The following is a 16,536-nucleotide window of genomic DNA, read 5'->3' as shown; positions in this document are numbered from 1 at the left end:
TGGCAATAGTGTTGCCAGTAAGTTACCGCAAAAATACAATAAAATGTCTAACAGTGCAGCTAGCTACATGAACACCCCAGATCCTGGCTTGAACCGATGGGTTGAACAATGTGAGGCTTTTCATGCTTGCAGACCTGTGGCGAATAGCCCTGACGCTCGCTCTCCCTGCTTTAAAACTGTAAAAATTTTTATTCATGTTATGATAAAAAAACAACAGTTATATATATGTCTAACACAGCATGGTGGCTAGATAATCCTGCTTTAACACAGTTAGAAGGTTAGTGAATAAATAACAGCATGTATCTAATGTACTAAATATAGCTCAACAGCGCTAGCTGGCTACATCAGCTACTCCAGTGCGGTGCCATATAATATATATACATATATATATATATATATATATATATATATATATATATATATATATATATATTATATATACACACAAAACAAACCTTCGTAGTTGTCGATATAAGAGAAAATGGTCATCTTGTATCCTTTCTCCCATTTGCTCTTAGGGGCAAAGCTCAAAAACTTAAACAAGCCGATGAACATCAGTAATTGATTTGTTCATGAGATCTTGGAGGCTCCTCCTATAAAAGCTCGCCATCTTGCTAGCTAGTGCCAGATCGGAAGTTTGGAAGCACTCACACGGGAATGGAAGTTGAACCTCCCGTTGACACAGTCTTCTGAACATGAGTGTGCAGATTAATTTTAACTGAATCTGTGGTGTCTGGCAGAGGATGAGACAATGAGACAACCCTAACCCTCCAGGCACCGAGAGGAATGAAATAAAGACAGAAAGTGGCGCGAGGGAACAGAAGACACGGCCTTAATCATCTGGCAGAGGTGTTTTCCAGCAAGCTGCCATGGACAACATTGGAACTCGAATTAGTTGTTGAAGTCAGCTGAAGCCAGATACCCTACTTTTCACAGCAAACACCCAACCCCCCACCCCCCCGCCCCTCCCCCCGACCTTCATGTGCAGGTCAACATTTAACTGCTGATCATTGTGGGAAAAAAACATTAAAATGTTTCTGTTTTCTCGTTTCATCTATTAGGGCTTCATTAAATATATAGAATAGAATAGAATAGAAACTATATTGCCATTGTGCAGCGGGGTACAGTACAACTCAACAGTCTCTTTAGCATGCTGCACATGTACAGACAAATAAACAGCCATATTCATATAAATAAACGCTGGGAGGTGTCCTGTAGCAGCAAGCCCAGACCATCATCCCTCCACCACTGTGTTGACAGTTGCTATGAGGTGTTTAAGAACATGTTCTCTTGGTCTGGTCTGTCCAGAGGACCTGGTTCCAGAAGTCTGCTGGTTTGTCCAGATGCAGCTTTGCCAGCCTGAGCAGTGCGGCCACGTTCTTTTATCTCCTGCAACCTTTCCAACAAGCCATGCTGGTTCAGTCTGGTCCTAACTGGACTGTCATGAACATCTAACCTGCTGACTGAGACCTGGAGAGTCTGGGATGGAGATCTGTTTTTATTTCCTGTTTCTCTGGATTTTCCAGGCCTGACCTGGAGCTGAACTGACTGAATATATTAGCAGCTGACTTTATAAAGTCCTCTGTTTTGATTGTACAAATAACACAATCTGTCATGTGTCATTTCTGGTTTTGGTCTCTGGATTTGGGACCCGATGAGTCGGTCCCAGAACCGACTGAGGCTGCAATTCTGTGTGTTTGCCCAGCTGCATGTTCTCCTGCAACAGGTGGAAATATAGTAGAAATGTGCTTAAAAAGGCGTTTCTGGGAGAAATATTCTGTATGCTGTAATTCTACATCATATACTGTTAATGTCCTGCTGATCCGTCACCCGTGCAGCTCAAATATCTTCGTCTGTTGGGCGCCATGTAAGTCCCTGCATGTACATGAGCTGGTCCCGTCACAGCCATTCCAGCTGCTCCATCAATGTCAGATTCCTGCTAATCATCAGCAACACATTCATTCCAGCTGGAGGACCACAGACACTGATTCACGCACACATTTCATGTTCTTTTTAATATGCAAAACATGATGTAAAACATGTGAAACATGCTTTACTAATAAAATTTGATTTGATAAAACATTCTAAGACTTTTCCATCCTAGAACTGTTTTTATTTCATGACAGTCTGAAAGTTTTAGATAAAATATACACAAAAGAATCTTAATAATGTGAAATTCTTACACAATAAAGTGTTTTCTGTCGAACTTGCTCTGATAAATACCAACATTTTAACTTGAACAACATCATAATGTAATACAATCATACAAAAAGCCTTCTCTGTGCTCTGGAAACTGATTTACAACCTAAAAACTTTGCTTTTCTTCTGTTTTCTTGTGAAAGATTTTTACTGGATGTTGGACAGCCGGGAGTCTGGGAGGGAACAGAAGGCCAGCACTTCCGGTTTGTTTAGATATCCTGGATTAAATGATGCAAAAACATTATCCAAACCCTGTTAAGACGGCCTGTCCAGGTGACCTGGTGACCTGTCCTGGTGTCCTGGTGTCCTGTCCTCAGGACATGGTGACCTGCTGTGACTTGTTGTGACCTGTCCTGGTGTCCTGGTGACCCGGTGACCTGTTCTGGTGACCTGTCCTGGTGTCCTGGTGACCTGTCCTCAGGACCTGTCCACCTGTCCTGATGACCTGGTGACCTGTCCTCAGGACATGGTGACCTGCTGTGACTTGTTGTGACCTGTCCTGGTGTCCTGGTGACCTGGTGACCAGTTCTGGTGACCTGTCCTGGTGTCCTGGTGACCTGTCCTGTTGTCCTGGTGACCTGTGACCTGTCCTGGTGACCTGGTGACCTGTCCAGGTGTACCTCTCTCTCTCTGGGTAGCTGCTGGGGCAGACTCCAGCCCCTCATGACCCTGTCCTGGAGTCTGTGAGTATAGGAAGTGGATGGTTGGACCTGGTTAGAACCTCTTTTCTCACACCAACATGGAAAGCATGAGTAAATAACATTCTAGTATCAGATTTATTAAACGTGTTTACAAATGAACAGCAAGAAGGTTGTGGTATGCGGTGTGGAACTGGCTTCATATCCAGTAACGTTAACTCACCTGCTGGATCCCTCATTTATCATTCCAGTGTTCAGCTTACACCGTCATTTATCATTCAGAGTGGAGAAGAGTACTTTAGCGCCCCATCTTGTTCCATTACAGTATAATGTGCTGAGTTTAGCATTAATGACCCACTCTGTGGAAGCCCGCTAACGGCTCTCTGCTGCATTTCAGCCTGTTTTGCTTCACAAATGTTTGCTTAGATGTGCATGTCTGGAGAAACATGCATTGAACAGCAAATGAAGAATTCGTTGTTCTGGATGAGAAGATCCAGTTTGACTTTCGGATTCACGAGTTGTCACATCTACTTTATCTTTCTCCACCTCTCAGTGGACGTGGGCTCAAGCGTAGTTTCTACACTGTGGAAACTCATGAGGGGACTTTCTTCCATTTAAATGGAGCTTGGCCTTAAACTTATTCCGCCTATTTACAGGATTTCTCGATTCAAATAAGATTTTGGCTTACATTAATTAGATTAAGCCACGTTTGGTATGTACATGCTCAGGCTCTACCTGGGTATCTCAGTAAATTGCTTGTTAATGTTAAGCTGCTCGTGCGAGACGAGGTTTGATCTGCTAACCTTTGATCAGATCAGATATCTGCAGGAGTCAGGCAGCTGGGCTGTAACGTGAAGTTTAGACTGATTAGAAGCGTGACTGAGGTCAAACTCCGGGATGTGTGTTGCTGCAGAAGAGACATGGTGAACTCCTGCAAGGCTCATAATCATTTCAACCACACCTTCTCAGGGGCAGAATATGTGCACAATTAATTAGCTCAGAGTTAGAGGCTCTGGGTGATTTCTCCACAGCAGTAATCAGAGTATGGAGCCCGGTAACATGCTGGACTGACACATTTCTGCTACAGCAGCCCTGAATTATTCTCAGCATTAAAAGTTGACTCTCCTCAGCTTTTCCTTTCAATGAGATGAGAAAACACACCAGCCAACTGTCGCGGTTGTTTAATGTTGGCTAAAAGCTGAAAGACCCTGCACCTCGGCGGAGCTCCGGCCTGTGCAGCAACTGCTTGCCCTACCAGCTCGTCCAGTGGTTTTCTGCACCACGTGGTCATTGTCCCCACCACTGATCTGCTGGCACGCCAGTATACCCAGTGCAGCATCCATGACCATCTTTCCAACATGTTATGTTAAATTCATACAAATAGGAGAGTGACTTCCAGTTCACATCTTTGGGGTTTGTTTTAAATGAATAGCTAGATACAGCATCACTTTCCTGTTGACCCGGTGCCGGCAATCAGCAAACAACTTCAATAAAAACTGCTGATATGAGTTGCACAAAAAAAAGACCCGGCCGAACTCCGAGATGGTAACCACGGTGACGGGGAGTCTGATGAGCTGGAGTCAGCGGGCATCGGGTCGACTTCCAAACTGGAAGGTAATTACACCGAGACATGCAGCGCTCTGCACAGCAGACACGCCAGCGACAAACCGGCCTGAGATCCGCAGATTATTCCTTCCTGTGTGTGTGTGTGAAATCATCTCAACCCTGCAGCAGTTTGCAGTCCTTGAGATTTTAATGTGTCCTAATTAATGAGGTCAGATAAAGCAACGATGCTGCTTCTACATGCAGAGGGAGTGTTTATCTCTTGATGTTGGAATTAGCTTCTGGATGTTGTATCAACCTTATAAACCATCCTGCATGACACTGATTTACAGTGTCTTGCTGCAGCTCATCCTTATTTGTGCATAGGAATCATATACAAGAGGATTTCTGAGGCTGTTTTCTGGGTTTTTTTACTCCTCCATCAGAAAACCTGATGCAAGTTCGGTCCAGATTTCCCAGCTTTGCCTGAGCAGATGCAGCCTAAAGGGAAATGCAGCCCTCTGATGAAGTTATTGTGGTCTTACCTGTGTGTGTTCAGTATTCTGTGTGGCACAGCACATCAGGGAGGATATAAAGGTGGGAAAGTTAATTACAACACTTATTTTTCTCAAGCGCAGCATTTTCTGTTATATTGTTTTTTTCCTCTGGAAAGATGTTATCATCCAATGAACTCAGACTCGTCCTACACTTGCATTAAAAGCTGATGTAAACAGAAAATAATAGGAAAAAGCACAAGCACCTGCACAATGTAATATAATCCAGTACAAGAAAAGAGTAATATATTCAACCCACCATCCTTTACACAAATCATTTCTAGCTGATGATGATAAAAATAAGTCCAGCTTGACTTTGCGCCAGACTGAGATTCTTTACTTTTCCACCTTCTAGCTCAGTTTGTTTCAGGTTTTATAGATTAGTCAGCCTAACAGAGTCAAGGTGAATCACACTGAATGTTGGAATAACTGTGGAGCTGTCATGGTTGTGCTCTGTGTGTGTCTGAGTTTACAGGTAGGGTGGAGCAGGTTGCCATGGGGACTCAGGGCGGAGCCTGGAGCTTCAATTGACACCACCTGCAGCTCATCATCTGGCTCGTTATCCTGCTCAACTCCCTGCTATTTAGGGACAAGCAGGAGCTCCAGTCTTTGCCAGATTGTCTCTCTTTACTGCATGGTAATTGGTGATTCTCTCGTACCACTTTGCGTTTAAACCTGACCTTGTTTCTCTACTCCTCAGCACCTTGTTATTCACACCTTGGATCTGACTAGCAGCTATGGACCAGGACTTTCCACCAGCTCACCACCTAAAGTTTGTGCCTGCCTGCTCGCCCTGCCTGCCACCTAACTCTCTCACCGCAACTGGAGATACTTCCCTGGCTTTACCCCTCCACCGTCATACCACCACTGGATCCTAGAAGAGCTTCCTGGACCAGGACCAAGCTTCTCATATTAATTATAAATAAACGCTTTTCATTTCCTCCCTCGACTCACGGAGTGTTCTGCATTTGGGTCCTCGTTCCATGCTACGGTCTCCGACTGTGACAGGAGCACCGAAACTGCCAAAATTAAAAATAAATATAGAAATATCAAAATGGGTCAAAAAGCAAACTGATGTGCCAATAAACAGCGTTGGGGTAGTTACTCTAAAAAAGTAATTAGTTACTAGTTAGTCATTACTTCTCTAAATTGTAATGAAATTACTCGTTACTGCATTTGTAAAGTAACGCCACTACTTGTTACTTTACCATTTCTTAATTCCCCGTGTAGACATGGACAAACATCACTGCCTGTCTGCAGAGTCTTTACTGTATATTGTAAACAAAAAGGCTTTAAAACCACAAGAACAACGTCCCTGTCTGTGGGAAGAAATGGCCACACTTGTCTCATCATCATTTTATCTAGTATTTTTGTAAACCTGGGCGATTCAATAGTCCTGCAATGAACCTGCAACTAGCTTCTTCATTTCTGTCCTACTGACTGCTGCGCTCCAGGAAATGTTGAAAAAAGCTTAGCTTGTTTAGGTGGGTCAGCTGCTTGTTTAGGTGGGTCGGCTGCTTGTTTAGGACGGTCGGCTGCTTGTTTAGGTGGGTCGGCTGCTTGATTAGGTGGGTCGGCTGCTTGATTAGGTGGGTCGGCTGCTTGTTTAGGTGGGTCGGCTGCTTGATTAGGTGGGTCGGCTCCTTGATTAGGTGGGTCGGCTGCTTGTTTAGGTGGGTCGGCTGCTTGTTTAGGAGGGTCGGCTGCTTGTTTAGGTGGGTCGGCTGCTTGTGTAGGACGGTCGGCTGCTTGTTTAGGACGGTCGGCTGCTTGTTTAGGTCGGTCGGCTGCTTGTTTAGGTGGGTTGGCAGCTTGATTAGGTGGGTCGGCTGCTTGTGTAGGACGGTCGGCTGCTTGTTTAGGAGGGTCAGCTGCTTGTTTAGGACGGTCGGCTGCTTGTTTAGGTGGGTCGGCTGCTTGTGTAGGACGGTCGGCTGCTGAAGGACTCCTTCCACTGACCAGCGTGCAGGATCGTTCACCACAAGTTTGGACTGAAACTGGACTGAACTGAAAATAATGCTAATATTGCCACTGACCAAAAGCCAATATATCCAACTTTCTCTGACTTCGGGATGGAAGTGAACATTTTAAGCCAGCAGAACTCCGTCAGAAATTTCTGACTCCCACCGGGAGACTGTACGGGATTGAAGCTCGTTGCTTCTATCTGCTGGATCTTTGCACCTCTTCCTTTTTTCTACTTTCCTTTTTACTTCTCTCCATTATTCTCTTTTTTTGTCCCCTCTGGTCAGGTCCAGCAAGATTATGTAAATAAGTAAATAATATTAAAAAGAATTAAAAAGAATAAAACATCATATTATCAAGAGGAGCCTTATACCCACTATAAGAAAAAAACTGTTGTATTTATGGGAAAACGCTGGCAGCTGTGGTTACTAGAGAATTCCTGTAAAAAATACAGCAGCACAGTAGATAATTTTACTGATGAAATATGTAAATTTATATGCAGTGGTTGAAATCAGGTCTGAATCACATTAGAAAACTGTTAAGTCTACCAAATAAATGTGTTAATATTGCATAATGGTGCTGTATATAAACAGACCATTTCCTGTATTTTGTACAAGTATTAATTGCTTATTGTGCATCAATAAATGGTAAATTTAACGAGATAATATCAAACAAAAAACTAATTTAATTTGCATTTCGAATGGAGGTTTTCTGTATATTACACAAAATCTATTTATAAATATGCTGTATTTGTTTTAATAATCAAGTTATAATATAAAATTTACGTATAACCCTACAAAATGAATACTACTACATCAAAATATGCAAAAATACATCTTCAGAAAAGAAAAGGGGAAAATATCACTTTTTAAGAAATTTATTTAACAGGCAGCATCAAACGTTTTTTAACAAGTGTAATGGAAAATTTTATACACATGACCCTTATAGTTTGTATTCTACACTTTGTATTGTTAAAAACCCTTGGCTTGTGGTTCACTGAGGGAGGAGAATGACTGTGTACCCAGATAAGGATTTAGTGAGTTTCTCCCCCCTTCCCCTTCCACTCCTTAACATTTTCCTACCTTGTACCAGGCTATGTAGAGTACTGGGGAATTTACTACAATGACCTTCGACCTCGATGTTATCAGCTCATGCTCTGGCTCTATATTCACCAAGCACACATGTACCTCCCCAGACTCGTGCAGCCAAAACTTTTGACTGTGTGATTCTCATTGCTGATCAGCTCTTAATTAAATACTTTGTTTGATTCTCACTTAGTGTGTGACCTTTGATAATAAAATTCAACTACACAAGCAAATGCAAATTTGCATTTCAACATATAAAAAACATGCTACATAAAAATTGACATTTTCTGTCAATTTGATTCAATCTGTCAATTTCTGTCAAAATGTCCTGAAGTTAAAACATATCTCCTTGGAGACAATCAGGTGATGGCAACAGGCAAAACTACATAGTTACATACAGTAAAACATTCCTGCAACAACCTGAATACTCTGTCAGGAAGTAAAATACTGCACTTTTAACACTTTAAACAAAAATGACATACTGTTCCTTAATTGCCATAATACACATTGAAATTTAACAAAATCAGTTCGAGGCTTTTATTAAATAACTGCTGACAAAAGTTACTTAGTGCACCTTTAAGACTTTAAAACAAACATTACAAATTGTGGTGGAATATAACATAAATTGTGAATTTAACAAAACAAACATGTATGGTACCTCTTCTCAAGCAAACAGTTTAAGACTAGAGCCAGAGCCAGACTAGACCCAGAGAAAGTCCATTTTAGGTGAGGACTCGAGGATTCACAATGGATGGGGGCGGCGTGGCTCAGCAAGGTAGAGCGGTCGTTTTGTAACCTGAGGGTTGCCGGTTCGATCCTCGGCCAAGTCGAGTTCATGTCGAAGTGTCCTTGGGCAAGACACCGAACCCCTAATTGCTCCTGATGGGTCGTGGTTGAGCGCCTTGCATGACAGCTTCCGCCATCAGTGTGTGAATGTGATGTATAATGTAAAGCGCTTTGGGTATCACCCCAGGTACAGTAAAGCGCTATATAAATACGGACCATTCACGCTGAGATGACGCTTCGAGTTTTTGTTCTCTACTTTGGTTCCTTTTTCTGGGTTTATTGAGAAGAAACACCTGTAGAATAAAAGCATATTAAGCAATTTAATTGACAAGTTTAAAAAAAACAACAAGAAAAAACAAACATGAAGTACACAATGCATAATAACGTCAATATTTTGTGTGCCAACCATTCGTATTTAGCGCTGCTTTAACCCTTTTGCTCCTGCACGATAAATCTAAGGTACCCTGCAAACTGTGCACTTCAACTTATAGATATTCTCATGTCCACAGCACCATCCTGTAAAAAGTCCAATAGAGTCAAGGCTGAGTCAGACCCAGACTAATCTTACATAACATCTGGATTAAGAAGGGGACCTCAGAGCCAGACTCCAAGTCCCAGGTCTGAGTCCAAGTGTAATAAATGATGTTTGAGAAATGAGCCATGAGCTGGAACCCAGCTCAGATGGATAGTGGATGTTGAAAGAGTAGTAGCTTCCGAACACGAGGCACGATGCAGCAATGAACGAGGAGATGTTTGTGTTGATGAGGTTCGATCCAGATTCAGCATGTACCTTGTTGAGGAATAGCAGGACTGTCCTACGAATACATCATTTAAAAGGTTGTATTAATAAGCGCTGCACATGACAAATTCTAGAAACAGTGCAATTAAAAAAGAGATATGAACCAGACTTACCACAGACAATAATAACAGGAGTCAGAGGCACTCGCTCCAGTTGGACCTCTTCTACCAGACATGTATCTTCACCAAGAAGAACATGGACTCCTCCTCCTCATCAAAGTAGCTGAGCAGAAGCAGGATCATCTCTTTCACGTCATCTGAGCAGTTGCTCGGTTGTCCCCGCATCCTCTGAAGCCTTGCATAAGTCTGAAGGAACTTCTTGCTCTTGTTGACACACACTGTGCTCATGTAGTTGAGAAGCCTTTTGCCCTTCAAACCCAAATTTGGTGTGAATGTCTCTTTGAGGTCAATCCCAGTGAGTTCCTTGAAGTGAAAGGAAAAGGCCGCCCCTCTCTAAGGCGTTTGATACTTTCCCCTGGTTGACATGTTGGAGCTGTGTGTAAAAAGTGGACTTCATTAGACATGTTAGCTCCTCTGGATTGGCATCAGACTGTTGGAACATCACTTTCAGTCTTTCCATCTTTTGCTGCTGGCTGTCTGGAGTTTCTTCCCGGGACAGAAACTTTAGGTCCCATCTAACGCTGCTCTCTCTTCTAATGGCGTCTCATCTGTGTGGTCTGACTCCAGTCTGACATTTTCCTTTTCTGATTTTGGGTGTTGAAGTGCGCCTCACATTTTCAGTCCTGTTTTGCAACTGTTTAACAAGAGAATGGTGGCCTGTTCCAACAACGTCGCCCTCTATAGCATCTTGCAGAGAAATGGGATATTTTGCAACTATTTCTTTGCAACGTCAGTCGACTGCTTTTTACCTACATGAGGGTATTTTCCCACCATCTCAGTAACAATCTGGACCATTTGCCTCCTCAGTTTCGGGCCTGGCCCTTTTCCTCTCTCCCAAGCATGCATCACCTCCTCAGGAAATTTACTGCATGGAATTTCAAAGCTGTCGTTCCACTGTGTGTCAAGTCCTGGGCTGCTGGCAGAGGCTGACGATGAACTTTGGGGTGAAACCGAGAGTGATGACAGAGATTGGGTCAGTAAGGCTTCCACAGGTGATGGTGGGCTGTTCTCTGGAGTTTGGTCTTGAAAGAACAAAATAATATTATGATTCCCACTGTACAATATTACAAAATATCCATGTCGGCTTTGGATTCTGAATAGATTACATACTTTTATATGTTGAAAAACACTGTGTGGCATTTTTACTTCCATTTCCATTTCCAAGCAGGAAGAAGCTTTCTAGCTTGTACAGGGTTTAATGCCGTCATCACATCGGCCTCCGTTACAAAGCGTACATCATCATACGTCTCAACGCCAATGGACTGCAAGCGCTCCACCAGGATGTTTTTGTTTACTGCTGGAAGTTCTGGTAGGACTTCCATGATGGGAACATCTAGGAAGGTTCGCTCTGACTCAGATCTGCAATGAAGAAATGCCACCTTCACCCGAACAGCAAAAATATACAGTCCATAGATTTAACAGAGCAGGAATATGCAGGAATATTAATATCAAAGTATTTACAGTGAGAACGAAGTAAGTTCACTTGGACTTTATTTTGCCACAATACTGTGTTTCAGTGGAATGACTGTATGTTTAATAGTCTCACTGTAAAGGTTGGGATAAAACACACAGCTGTCCTTCACCTGCAGTACTTTACTGCATCCCTGCCCAGCTACAAGACATGCCTGAAACATCTGATGACGCTCTGACAAGGTTTGACAATGTTTGTCAAGTTTTTCAGGTGTCTAGCACATCTTTTAAAATAACTGTGTTTACTTTCAAACCTAAGCGTCCAGAACCTCATCAATGGACCAAATTTCAACAACAGTGCTGAATAAAAACAGGTGCTTGGGTTTTAGCTGAATTTCAGGAAACAGCATCTTTCTCAACTCCAAATATTCTTGGATCAAAATGTCAAGATATGCGATCTGGAACAAGGAAATATTTTGAGCACAAATAAGATGGACAATGTCTTTCAGCTGGAGAGCTAACTGCCAAACTTCATCCTCATGGTTCTGCACGTTGTCACCAACCAAACTGGTTCCAGTTTCGAACAGCTTGCCCTGATAACTTGACTCCGTCAGGGTTGACAGCACATGGCTTTGTGGGAGCTTCAGATCCTTTATACTTAAACTGTTTGATGCACCTGTTTAAGAGTGAGTATGTGAACCAAGGTCTTCAGGTGCTAGATCATATGACAAGACTCCCTCAAAGAGGTCATGGCCTAAACAAGGTGGGAGACCAGGCTGGGATACGTGAAAAGACTCAAGGATATTAAAGATAGAGTTTACGTCTTGGGTGTTATCAGCCTGGAGATCAGCAACAGCTGCCTCATACGTCTCTGTGGTGCGTGGAGGACCACAAGTATTTGGATTAGCCTCAAACTAAAGTTCTCTGTAAACCCATCTATGAAATGAGAACCCAAGTTATCCCCAGCAGTGCAGTAAAGACCTCCTTTTACTGTTTCTCCATCTACATTCATTCCATCTGTCTCCAAGGATTTTACATCTGCCAACACCGCTGAGAAAACGTTGGTTTCCAGAATGCTTGAGGTCATTCTCACAACACAAGACTAAAAAAATATTGGGCGTATTTGAACACAAATGAATGGGAACATTTGCTAATGAAAGACAGACTGCAAGAATTTTGTGTGTCTTTTTAGCAGAACCCAGGGGATTCACTGTTTCAAATGTGTCTTGGTACAAAATCAGTTTCAGGCTGTCAGGGTTTTCATTAAAGAACGGGTGACATTTGGAAGTTTGTCCATCATATAAATCCGTAAAAACCTCTACATCAGGATCTCCACAGTTCCTCCATAAATGTGACTGTAAAAAGTTCTTCAGTGTTTCTGCCACTGGTATGTAGTCAGCATATTTTTGTGTCATGTTTTCATCCGATCCCAGAGACACTTTTTGAGGTTTAGTGTATTTCAAAATTTTTGTGAATGTCTGATTTGTGAAGTGTGTTGTTCTTAATTGTCCCTGATGACAGGCAGAGAACAAACCAGAATCTTTAATGCTGTCACAGATTTTATTGACTTGATTGTGTGGGTTTGACCTAACTCGTGCACATTTTGCATTTCCTCTACAATAGTCTGTATATTTCTCTCAGCATATTTTCACCTTCGTAATATCAACCGCCTCCGCCCCTCCCCCCGCCGCCATACTTGTTCACAGTCTTGTCACCTCCCGTCTCGACTACTGTAACTCCCTTCTGTTCGGTCTACCCCAAAAAAACACTTCATAAACTTCAACTGGTTCAGAATGCAGCAGCCTGGTTCATCACAAGAACCGCCTCCACCCATCACATCACCCTGTTCTGCAGCAGCTCCACTGGCTCCCCGTCACCTACCGCATCCACTACAAAATCCTGCTGTTCACCTACAAGGCCATCCATCACCTCGCTCCTCCCTACCTTTCTGATCTCCTCCATGTCTCCATACCAGTCCGTTCCCTCAGATCCTCCTCCTCCATCCACCTCATCGTCCCCCCACCCGCCTTGTTACCATGGGAGCAGAGCTTTCAGCTGCTCTGCTCCTCATCTCTGGAACTCCCTCCCCCCAGACCTCCGTAACTCTGATTCTATACAACTGTTCAAATCCAAACTCAAAACACATCTGTTTAAACTGGCATCCTCACTGTAATATTTCACACTGCTTTTATTATTTTTTATGTATCCGTTAATTTATGAATGTATTTATTGATTTGTTTTACTCTTGTGTTTTATCCTGTAAGGTGACCTTGAGTGTCAAGAAAGGCGCCAACAAATAAAATGTATTACTATTATTATTATTATTATTATTATTGGAAGCAGGAATGAGCAACTGTCCTTGGAGTTTAAGGTAAAAGAGACACATGTTTCTAAGGTAAGATTGACTTTCATTCTCTGGCATGTCACTGGCTGCACTAGACAAAATAGTCCAACGATCTTCACTCTGCTTCTGCGTTTCTGCTCTGAAGATTGGTTCGCTTGTTAATGACGTCAGCAGATTCTCCCCCTAGACTTGAAATTCAAAATTAGTCCGACTCAGCTCAACCTCTCAGATTCAAGGCAAGGCAGTTTATTTGTACAGCACATTTCATGTACAGGACAATTCAAAGTGCTTTACATAAAACAAAGATATTACAGATATTTAGAAATAGTAAAAGGCATCAACACATAATCACAATAAAATAATAAATTACATTAAAATGATTAAAAGCAAGATAAGTTAAAAAAAAAAGTTACCGTGCAGATTTCATGCATAGGCGCATGAGAAAAGAAATGTTTTTAACCTGGATTTAAAAATGTCTACATTTGGGGAAAGTTTAATCTCCACTGGCAGTTTGTTCCACTTGTTTGCAGCATAACAGCTAAATGCTGCTTCTCCATGTTTAGTCTGGACTCTGGTCTGGACTAGTTGACCAGAGTCTTTGGACCTAAGAGCTCTGCTAGGTTTATATTCTCTGAACATATCACGGATGTATTCTGGGCCTAAACCGTTCTGGCATTTGTAAACAAGCAGAAGGGTTTTAAAATCTATTCTGTGACTGACTGGAAGCCAGTGTAAAGATTTCAAAACTGGTGTGATGTGTTCAGATCTCTTAGTCCTGGTTAAAACTCTAGCAGCAGCGTTCTGGATGAGCTGCAGATGTTTAATGCTCTTTTTAGGAAGTCCTCTTAAAAGACCATTACAGTAATCCAGTCTACTGGAGATGAATGCATGGATGAGTTTCTTTTGGTCTTTCTGGGAAACTAAACTTTTAATTCTGTTGATGTTTCTGAGCTGGTAAAAAGCTTCTTAGTGAAGCTTTGATATGGCTGCTGAAAGTCAGATCTGAGTCTATCAACACTCCCAGGTTACGAACTTGGTTGGTGATTTTAAAAGCCCGAGTCTCCAGGTGTTTGCCAATGCTGACCCTCTTGTCTTTGCTACCAAACAGAATAATCTCAGTTTTGTCTTCATTTAATTGTAGAAAATTCTCCCTCATCCAGGTGTTTATTTGCTCCAGACACTGACACATTAAGTCTATTGGACTGCAGTCATCTGGTGACAGAGACACATAAAGTTGTGTATCATCTGCATAACTTTGATAACTAATGCTATAGTTCTGTAATATTTGACCCAAAGGGAGTCAATTCACAATGAAGATGCGTTTGACAACTTACAGGAAAAAATACAGACAGCATCAAGTATGTGGATACTGACCTATGCTGGAGACAAAATAAGTATCAATGCTGTTGTAAATAATTAATGTATAGCATCGTATAACCCACCTTGGGTATTCTTTAGCTGCAAATATTCCCAGCCACAATGGACATAACAATGCATTAACCCTTGATAAAGAACATAAACATCCACCTCCAATGGGAGGGACCTAATCTCAAATCCTGCATGGGACACGCAACATTAATTTGAATTCTTTCAATGTAAGACCCTTAATATGGCGTTTTGTTTTTGTTTTTTTTGAGAAAGGCATCGGCTAAATGACTAATGTAATGTAATACCAACATTTAGTAATTTCTTTTAAAGTTACTTTAAATGGAATCTGCCATGCATATTTATGGTCACCGGGTGATGATGGCATGAAACAACTGAATGGTAAACTGTTAATGCAGACAAAACAAATTCAACAAAACAAACCTAAATAAAAACAACTGACCAAAACTGTTGTTTTTACAATATTTGCATGTCAAATTAACAAAATAAACCTTTTCATGAGTTTTACACTATTTCTCTGTTTCTATTATCAATATTTGCAGTTTTATCAAATTTGATTACAATCACTTATTTTTATTGTAAATATAACAAAAACATTCTTTTCAATGATTTACAAAGGTTCACTGTGATTTTAACAAAAAAGATATATTTTGAATTTTACCATACAATTCTGTAGGGATTTTACATTACGCTAAAATTTCATGGACATTTCTTACAGTGCCCAAAAAGCTGCTTTTTGCAAAGCAGATTTGTTCCTCACAACACAGCAGCCGGACCATCATTCTGCCACCACCATGCTGTACAGGACAAGGTAGAAAAGTTCCCTGAACGTCCGCTGAAGGTCGCAGCTAAAGTTCGAAGAACGTTCCTCTTCCCCTCGTCCACTGCAGCCACTGCCCTGGAGAAAAACATGCTCCTCTAAATGTATCAGCAGAGTCAATAAACAAATCAATAAATAAAATGTTAGATGACAGTAAAATACAGAAATAAATAGGTTTGGGGATAATAAAATGGAAAAGGAAAATAATACAGAAATAAATACAGGCATAAAAAAACAAGGAGGAAAAAAATCACCAAATAAATAAATACAACCAATTGAAAATCCAGTAATCCAACTCCAATAAGACAGTCCAAGGGTCAATACACGGGCAGAATCCAAACAACAGACAACAGAGTTACCAGACAGGGGGCAGGCAGAATCAGGTATTCCAGGTCAGAAAACGGGTCGGAGGTCAGAACACAGGCAGACAGGCAGGCAATAATGGCTGGAAACGTGCAGGGTAAACCGAGACGATCTGGCAGAGAACTGTTCTCAAGCACTGGTATATAAAGCGCACCACACAGGTGGAGCGCATCAGCAATCAGAGGCGCACTGAAGGAAGGATGCCTTCAGGGACGGCTTGGAAATCCAGACTACAGGCCAAAACCGTGACAAGAACCAGGGGGCAAAACCTTCATCAAGACCAGGTCCAGGACAGAAAACCTCCATCAGGACCACATCCAGGACAGGGAAACCTCCATCAGGACCAGAACCAGGACAGAAAACCTCCATCAGGACCAGAACCAGGACTACAGCGTATCGTGCGCTCTGCTGAGAAGGTGATCGGCTGTACTCTCCCATCTCTCCAGAACCTGTACGCCTCCAGGACACTGGGCCGTGCGGGCTGGATCGCAGCCGACCCTTCTCATCCTGGTCATGGACTTTTTGAGCC

Source organism: Melanotaenia boesemani, chromosome 7 (assembly GCF_017639745.1).
Source record: "Melanotaenia boesemani isolate fMelBoe1 chromosome 7, fMelBoe1.pri, whole genome shotgun sequence".
Classification (NCBI taxonomy): domain Eukaryota; kingdom Metazoa; phylum Chordata; class Actinopteri; order Atheriniformes; family Melanotaeniidae; genus Melanotaenia; species Melanotaenia boesemani.
Note: the sequence above shows the minus strand (reverse complement) of the source record.